The sequence below is a fragment of the Aristolochia californica genome, unplaced genomic scaffold (assembly GCF_029961685.1).
Source record: "Aristolochia californica isolate CCGP_79_NKW_82.1479 unplaced genomic scaffold, dmAriCali1.0.hap1 SCAF_346, whole genome shotgun sequence".
Classification (NCBI taxonomy): domain Eukaryota; kingdom Viridiplantae; phylum Streptophyta; class Magnoliopsida; order Piperales; family Aristolochiaceae; genus Aristolochia; species Aristolochia californica.
Window position 1 is genome coordinate 1 of NW_027182044.1, and position 7,500 is coordinate 7,500.

The 7,500-nt window shown below is 51.0% G+C and overlaps 1 pseudogene; it reads left to right on the forward strand.

The window, feature by feature from the left end:
- Window positions 1-6,577: 6,577 nt before the first annotated feature.
- The window catches only part of LOC137961444 (uncharacterized), a 1,129-nt pseudogene continuing 206 nt past the window's right edge, over window positions 6,578-7,500 (forward strand).

The window sequence follows — 7,500 nt, forward strand, 5'->3', positions numbered from 1 at the left end:
CAAACTCTCTTTACTGAGCGAGACTCCATCCATATCCCTACTAGTGGTTATTCTATTTTATTTCCATTCTATTCTTTTAATGACAGCTTCAACTAGGCTCCACTTTAGAGAGGGTTTTCGGTCTTAATCAAGATAGGTCAGGGGCGCGTCGGAACGGTAGCTGCTTAGTCTCATCCGAGAGTCCAATCTCTGAGTACTGCTTTTCTGTCTTTGAATAAAAAGAAAGAAGGGGGTCGATTTAGGCTCCTTCCCTTCCACTGCATAGCTGCGCTAGCAGGTACTACGAGCCCTCTGTCCCACGCATCTAACCAGCTCGCGTGGTTCACCGGTTCCACCGAAAACTCTCATTTGTTGAAGCGGAGCATAGTGCGCTTTAGGCACCGAGCGAGAAACGTCTCTTCTTTTCGGTTTATTCACTGATCTGAAACTTAGCACTTGTTTTCTTATTGATTCCAGGGGCGGCGGCGTTCTTGAATTAAGTCTATCCGAACCGAATTAGCACTTCTCAGATCAGGCTAGGCCTCTCCTGCGGAGCTGGGCGCCGGGGCCCTGGATGCGCTAGCGATCGGCACATAGGGGAGTGGTTGCCTGGGTTTCTCGGCCTGGTATCCTGCACCTCGCGTTCATGATATCTACATTCAACTGTGCCCCGGAGACACGGTCGAAGCACGCCCGCCCAGTGTGCTTCTTTCACGACATGCTCTGGTCCCGGGTGTCTTCCTGTGGTCTTCTAGCGTTAGAATCAGTCGTGTCCGTCCCGGACATCTGCAACGTCCTCCCACGCCTTTCTTTTATATAAATATGGGAAAAACTGAAGGAAAAGACTGACCCATTCGGTGACTTTCGCGGTCGCCCTCACTGAACCGACTTGGATCTGAACTACGATTCAGATCAAGTCTTACCGAAATCGGATTTCCTTTTCGTGCCATATGGCGCTTAGACTTGACTTTTTCCCCTTTCTTCCCGGTCCAATATTTGTTCTCGAAGGTCTTCGTTTCCGTGTAGAAGCAAACTCTCCAAATTTATGACCAACCTTTCCTTCAGTGATCTGACAACGAACAGGAGTTTTTCCATTGTAAATTCGTACGGAGCAATCAACGAATTCCGGCGAAATAGAAGATCTACGTGACCAAATTTTCCTGCTCAAAAGACTCTCTCTTTTCTTCTTCATTCTCAACAGGAATGCATCAATAAAACTGCCCTTCCATATAGATCGTCGTGGCATGAACTTTCTCCTCTCATACTGACTCCTCTTCCTATTAATCTTGATCCGCTTTGTTTTGTTGAGAGTTCTCTTTCTGGACCGGACCTGTTTTCGTCTCCTGAAAGACCTGCTTCTCCTGCATGTGGTTTCCCCCCACTCATTCAATCACTTGCTTGTGATTGCAGCCGTTCCCCGATGCCTTCTTGTGTGCGTTGCGTTCTGGGAAGCGTTGTGTTCTGCCAGTTTTGCTGTGTTAGAGCTTTCTGGAAAGCCTGAGGACTTTTGCCTCTCTTTCTGTGCCCTAGTGGATACGATTCTCAGAATTTACTGCAAGAGCCCATTTCTGTAACGCACGTTCAGTGATTATCTTACGCAAAAAGCTGATGACGTAACAAGTTTCTTTTTTGACAAAAGCTGACACATAGTTTATAAAGACAGACTGATAGAAGATCCTGCTTGTTAGCAGTACCTGTGAGGGAGGTCAGAAAGCTTGTTTTCACTTTTCTTGAGCTTAAAAACGATGATCAAGATTTTCGCAAATGATAGAGCATCCTACCAAATATCTATTAAGTTGGTTGTGGTGTGACTTTTGATTGTTAGTAAATCGCATGTTCTTCGGTGAGGTTTTTGGCTCGCAATAAAGCTAGGGTCCTGATCGAGCAACTAGTAGTCCTATCTATCTACCTCTCCAGACACAATATCTTGAGTACCTATGATGGTGACCACATCTGCTGGCATGTGATGTTTGGACATAGAATCGAGTCCTTGTAAATGGGCAGAGCCAGGTGCTCTTATTTTACGACGGTAGGGACGATTGCTTCCATTACTGACCAGAAACACACCAAATTCTCCTTTAGGTGCTTCAACTGCGGTATAGGTAGAAGGAGCTGGTACGGAAAAACCTTCTGTATAAGGTTCGAAATGGTGAATTGAGGTAGAGTAGACCGATGATCCTGTAGTCATTTGGCCGGCTATTGAAAGAAAAAGCTTGCATCTGCTCCCCCTATTATATAACCGGTCCCATCTCTCTCCAGACCTAACGTGGTAGTTTCCCATCATAAGGCTTTCTATCTATAGATTGAGCCATTACCAAGGAGCTAATTCGTTCAGAACTCAGTTGACTGCTTCTATAGATAAGGCGGAGCGTCCTTGGCTCAGCATTATAGCACGGCTTCGGCGCTACTACAGCGCTTCGCTAACTCGAAGCGCCTCGCTATGAGAATCTAGCTTCGCTAACGCGTTGCGTTGTCAGCTTTGCTACCGACGCTGCATCTTAAGTGCTTCGCTACCGAGGCTCAGCATAAAGTCCGCTCCGCACCGACGCTTCGCATACGCCCGCGGGCTGCAGTGCCTGCTACCTTGGACGAGGGTTGGTGTGGCCATGCGGGCAAGCGAGAAGCGCGCGTCAGGTGCGTAGCCCTGTAGCAATAGAGCTTGACGCGCGAGAGGGGCATGTGCGCATGGCAGCAAGTGGGCTTGTGCGCCTTTATGGCTTGGGGGCCTTAGGGCTTGTGCGCTAGGCTAGCACACGCCCCTTTACGCAATAGGGCCAGCAGTGCCCCCTATGGCTAAGGGGCGTCAAGTGCCCCCATTACGTAGGCTTGTGCGCTAGATGCAGCTTCGCTAACGCTCGGCTAAGTCTTGAACCTTCGCGCTGACCGTTCGCTTTCTCAGTAGCGAAAGCGCTTCTCTTTGCCCCTTAAGTAGAAGGACAATAAAGATATAATTGGTTTTCTTGCTCCTCATCTGCGCTCGTCAAGCCAACTTTGCTTTTTGGGAGGTTAAACTGCGGTTGAAGCGGACATTTCGAAATGACAGCATCGAATATATATATATATACACGGTCACGGTTATCCCGGACTGCGTTCCGGAAAAAGTGGCCCACTTGAAAGAAAGGGCGGGCACTCTCGGCTCGGAGGTAGGCACTCTCGTGTTTCAACCCCACTAGACTTTGATAGTTGTGGGGCACTGTGTACTTACAGCCTCTACGATAAGCAAGTGAATGGGGCCGGTGCGTGGCGAACGGAACGCAAGCCATTTCTCGCCTCAACCCCCTAAATAGGAAGAGGGGTACTTTACAAATAGGGGGCAATTGCTTCGCACCTGACTGTGATAGCCCTCTCGAAACCTTATTGGAGCTTCGTAACTAGTGGCCGGTTTCCCGTCGCTAGAGCGTTTTCCCTTTACTAGTAGGGGCGCGGAGCCCCAACGAGGAAGGTGTTAGTGGTTTTTCATGGGGCACATAATGCTAATCCCTCTTTTTGTGCTACTCCGGCGGGCGGGAAGAAGATAAGAAAACGCGAAGCGTTCTCTTGGTTTCCCAACCAGTTGCTTCTAAAGGCTGCCCTCTCTCGGCTGGATGTTGGTCCAGCCTACTACGAGGATCCCGTATCCCGTACATCGTCTTTCTCCCTCCTTGGTCCCGTGGTTCCTATGCCGCCGCGTTTCCCTGTCCTTTTCTTTTAGTGCTTCGACCCGAAGCGATAGCTTCTAGCTAGTTCAGTGGATAAGATGGCTGCGCTCCAGCTCACTCAAGAATGGGACGGCAGTGGTCCGCCGGCAAGCTCGTTCTGATCTTGGACGCAGTACATTGGAATCCTGAAGCACCACCACGAACGCTACCGCGCGTCCGCCTGCGGTGCGGTAAGGCACCACCCCGTTGTGCCAGCAGCCAACTCCGGCGTGTCAGCTTAGTTATACTCATCAAGCCACTTACTTGATGTCTAGCTTCCCAACTGGATGACGGTTCCTTTTCCCCCAGATCAATGAAGAAGGGAGAAGTCAGTTGATTCTTCCGAAGAACCGGAAGCGAAGCGCTATGCCGGGGCGGGGGGACGGGAAAAGAAACTGCTCCGAAGAAAGAAATTGGGGTTCCCAATGCTTCTCCACGCCCAACGAGATGCGCCAACCTCGGGATGCTTTACTCCTAACCCAAAGGGTTCCGATACGGAGCTTAACCTGAGTCTCGGTTAAGAACGGCGATGATCGGAGTTTCACACGGCGCACGATTCCATGGATAGTTTCATTCGACATCGTGAAGGAGGACATAGCTTACGATCATCGGCTTTGATCATGCCACTAGGCATTTGATTAGGACATTGCACAATGATCCGAACACTTTGTCGCATCTCTTCGATACGGATACAGTAACGATCATAGCGATCTCCTCTGGTACCTACTGGTACGTCAGGATCCGATTGGTCATGAACATCGTAAGGTGCTGCTCTTCGCAAATCCCAGCATACCCCAGGTTGGGATGGGTAGGCCCACCACTTCACTTTCACTTAGGCCCGGGCCAAGTCAGTGGGGGGACCCTGTCGGGCTCCTTCCCCCCCAAAACAAACTGTACGTGAGAGTTTCCCTTCATACAGCTCGAATCATTCTCAGATGCCCGGAGAAGCATCCTTTCCTTGTTTGTGGTTCACGCGCGCGCAAACGAGCACCGGCCGCAACAGCAGGGAACTATGACCAATAGAGTCAGACACTTAGCTACATCCGCACGCAAAAGGAATGTGGTTCTGGTTGAGGCTTTCTTTCTCTGAGGGCACGGGACGTTCGCAGAGTCCGTGCCTTCCGTACCACCACAAGACTGGTCGTTCTTGGGCTGATCCCGCTCCTAAACATAAGGGATAGGGGGAAGGGGGCCGGGCCTATCATATCAATAGGGTTGTAGAAAGAGAACCCGGCCACCTATTTCATTCGACGTTCCAGGGCAGGGGCCCGCCCGATTCGACCGACCAATGGGGCGAGCTGATCTGCTTTGATCCAGGAGAAAGCCCAGTCAGCCACCTTTTCGGTGCAGGTCACGTGACCTACAGCTCGGCCTTCGCTTTTTGAGGCTTCCTCTACCCACATCTCTATGTGCCCGCAGCACTTCCATATGGAGAAAGATGGGCTTACCATGTTCCATCAAGAGCACCTAACCTATGCCGATTTTGGCGGACCGTGCTCCACCCCGGTGAACTCATGCGGTTCCGACGTGCCCAGAGGCCAGAGGCGAATCCGTTCACGGTCCGTAGGACCAACACCATTCGAAGGTGGGTGGCCCGCCCCGCCTAGAACAGTCATGTTTGACTGGGCTTACACACATTCGCTCACTTACGCTGTCCCCCCTCAGCTCACCCTAGCCCCGGGTACGTCGTCTCCAAGGCTTCACACCAAGTCTTCACTGACATAATATGCATGCTTGAGTAGGGTCAGGCAGAACCGTTGTTGCCTGATGGGAACTTCCCCCATATTGCTATCAATGTCTTCATGTCGCACGACCTCTTAACATTACACCACTGAATCCCCAATCCTTTGCTTGCTGTGCAGTGACAGTACCAATATCCACTAATCGTTGTTTCCAGATACGGTTGCCGGTTGACATCTCTTCTGATTCGTCGATACGAGAAGCAAATTGTTGTGTGGAGGAATCAATATCTCGACATAAGCCAAGAGGCAGATCTTGTGCCACTCCACCTGGTCGTATGAAACTGGCATGCATCCTGGCTCCCGAGACTCTTTCATGGAATTCCAACAATTTCTCCCGCTCCTCAGAAGCCCACAGGGACGGAGTTGATGCTCCCACATCCATAGCATGAGTAGTTGAAGCAAGTGAATGATTTGAAATTCGAGTTATTTCACGGAATAACACTCGTATATATTGAGCTCGTAATGGTACCTCGCAATTCAAAAGTCTCTCTACGGCTGAAGAATGAGCGTGTTCTTGGGCCATCATAGAAACATAGATAGGGTCGACGACGGAACGAACAACGAAACTTTACGACAGCTTTTTCGTACACGTTCACTTGCATCACATACACAAGTGCTCTCTGAACCGTGCAATGAGGTCACCCATAACACGGCTCTCCCACTTGAGTTACCTTAGCCCCAGGCCATGCTATTCCATGATATTGGAAAAAGAAATGGCAGCGTAACTATACTTATAGTAGAGAAAGCTGGTCGCCTTTTGAGGGAGGGAAAGCCTTTCAATAGGAGCCTGTGAGCGGAGCGCGGATGCGCTCGCTGCTGCATCTAGCGCACAAGCCTGAGGGCGTGTGCGTAGGGCGTGTGTGTTGCAGTGCCCCTCTTGCGACTTTGGGCGTGTGCGGTGCCCCCTATGGCCTTTGGGCTTGTGCGCTAGCTAGCTAGGCTACTTCAATCTAGGAAAGAGCCGAAAACTCTAGAGGGTCGCCTTTGGAAGCGTTCGCCGGTAACCAAAGCGTCACGACATGTTATGTTGTTGATCTTGATTGAGTTGGAGGGACTTTCGCTGACGGAATCCATCCATAAACCTAACAACGAAAGAAAGCGTCTCGTTCCCGCCTTTCTTTGGTACTTTGCTTATAGTCAAAGTGGGGGGCTTGCGCTTGAATTGAAGTAGCGTTGAATATGAGTAGGGCTCTGCGGTGGCGCGTTCGTGGAGCCAAACCGAAGGAAGAGCAAAAAAAGGGGGGGGTTGGGTGCTTGTGGGGCGAGGCCACCCGGCCTCGAATAGGAGGGGTCTGTCAACCGCCTGCTTGCAGAAATGAATGGATCAGTTTTGGGGGCTGGGTTAGATTGGAGGGCCGGGCGGGAGGTGAAGGCCAGACAGAAGAGAAGATCGCCCGTACGGTAAGGAAGAGGGGAAAAAGGTGCTGTCATCTATCTCGACCTGTTTCCCAAGGCGTTGGAAATCCAGACCGGCTCAGAGAATCACTGGCGTGGTTTCCCCCCCTTCGTTTCGCCAACAAAGAAGTCATCCTTGACGATTTTCCATTCCTTCAAAGCCGAGCCGCCTCTCTTCGCCATTCGAAGTACTACCTCTGCCTTCCCTTTCTATAACATACCCAGGCGCCCTCCTTTCCAATCACTAAGAGAAAATCCAATCAAATCAAAGGCTGACTTCGTCTGTGATTTTTCCGGCCCCAGGGGAGTTTACTCGACCCATTCCCCAGTCTCCCGCACTGCTCAAGTGTGCGACTCCGTATGAGGACCTCCTTCCCTTCTGCCCACTCTCCGTTCACACGGTTCAAGAAGCGGAGGAAGGGTGGGCAGCAGGTACCACGAGCCCTCTGTCCCACACATCTATCCAGAAGCAAGTGTAGTTCACCGGTTCCACCGAATGCTCCTATCTCTCGGCAAAGATCGTGTGAGTGTGCAGTTATGCTTCGGATGCTTCGCCATAGAATAGATCGACCCAGTTCCCGTTCTTTTCCGGTGCACTCGCTTTATATCTCCGAAACACAAGGAAGGACGCGGTGGGAAGAAAGCAGCCCGCCGCCTCTGTCCGGCCGATCATTCCGCTGGCATCTCGCATTCACGCCCCCGTTTGA